The sequence below is a fragment of the Meleagris gallopavo genome, chromosome 4, assembly GCF_000146605.3.
Source record: "Meleagris gallopavo isolate NT-WF06-2002-E0010 breed Aviagen turkey brand Nicholas breeding stock chromosome 4, Turkey_5.1, whole genome shotgun sequence".
Lineage (NCBI taxonomy): Eukaryota > Metazoa > Chordata > Aves > Galliformes > Phasianidae > Meleagris > Meleagris gallopavo.
Window position 1 is genome coordinate 62,755,226 of NC_015014.2, and position 1,599 is coordinate 62,756,824.

Here is a 1,599-nt window from a genome sequence, read left to right on the forward strand (position 1 = left end):
CTTCCCTTCCCTTCCCTTCCCTTCCCTTCCCTTCCCTGAAAATGTGACTGTTCAGTCATAACTTGTTATTCTGATACTCTTCTCAGAGAGAGAAGAGTAGTCTGGAAATGTAATATGCTCATACAATGGTTTGTAGTTTTTTAGCTAAATTAACTCAGAAGAGTTTTACCCTGAACAATCAAAATCCTGGAAGAGCTTAGGTAACCTGAATTTTACATGTAGCTCAGATATTGACCATCATGTATGAAAGGGAGTGGGGCCTTGAGCTTCGTTTGAAATACATGATGAGTCAGTGTTATACCCAAGCTGTCACTGGTTGGATGTAGTATTTTGCACTTTTCCTAAGGGAGGAAGATATTTAGACAGAATACCATTGCTGCTGCTGAAGTTAGAAACATAAAAGCACATGTAACTAGGAGTACTTAAAGAGAAACAGAACACGTTGTTCCATGGATATAGCCTAGATTTCATCTTCTTCTTTTTTTTATTTTTTTTTCCTTCCCAAGGCTCATTCAGGCACATCTAAAAACATCAAAACTTTTACCCTTCTACTTGAAATACAAGATAAAATGAATAATTAGAATAAAGTACAATAGCAACTTTTGGTCCGGGTCTCTAGTACTCTGAGAGTTTGTCAGTCTTCTCTAGATGTATAAACATAGAACTAACTGGACTGGTTTTCCAATACAGATGCTGAAGCAAGATAAAATGTGAGCCAGTGGGAAAGTCAATGTCATAACGGTTTTTGTGGAGTAAGATATGGCAATAAAAAGATTTAACTTCAGTGATAACCCTTGGTCTCATAGAGCCTGGAGACACGTTTTTTATACACGTTGAAATCATTTACATGATATATCTTGCAACAGTACGTTATTGTTCAAATAGGATTTGAGTTTGAAATAGATACATTTTTTAACTCTACAAATTTGTGACAACTGTTTCTTTACAACAGATGTTTGGTTCCTCTGGGAGAATCTCTCAATTAGTGATGACCTTTTTTTCAGAAAGGTTTTTTAAATCTTTGGCTGAAAACTGAAAAAATAGCCCATAGCATTTTATTGTTGCCTTGAATGTTGAATCTGTGCTTACTTACTTCTGCAATGAGATCAGGGTTTTTTTTTTTTCCTTTTTTTTTTTTCTTTCTTTCCATTTACTTTTCTAAATCCATTTATGGTGATGCAGAAGGTAATATAACCAATAATGGAAGATTTAGAAGGCTCCCATAGAATATCTTTAATCTGATCGTCAGCACTGTGTAATAAAATTCTATCCTTCAGTAAAGAGTTATCAGATCTCAGAAAATAACCTTCACAACCCTACTTTCCAGTTCTAAATAAAGTTGATGTAGTTCTGATATAACTCATATTAGTTTTTTCCTTTCTAGGATAAACATGAAAATACAACTTTTAACAACTAGACATGTAACTGTTGCATACGTTGCAAAGAATTGGGTTTTATTTCCTATTGGAATCTCTTCAGAGCAACAGCTGACCCCTCTGTACATTTGCAGTCTGAAGCTCAAGGTCCAAGCCCAGATACTTCTGAAGAAGTGCATTGAATCACACACACACACACACTTAACCTGGATTTGTGGTTTTA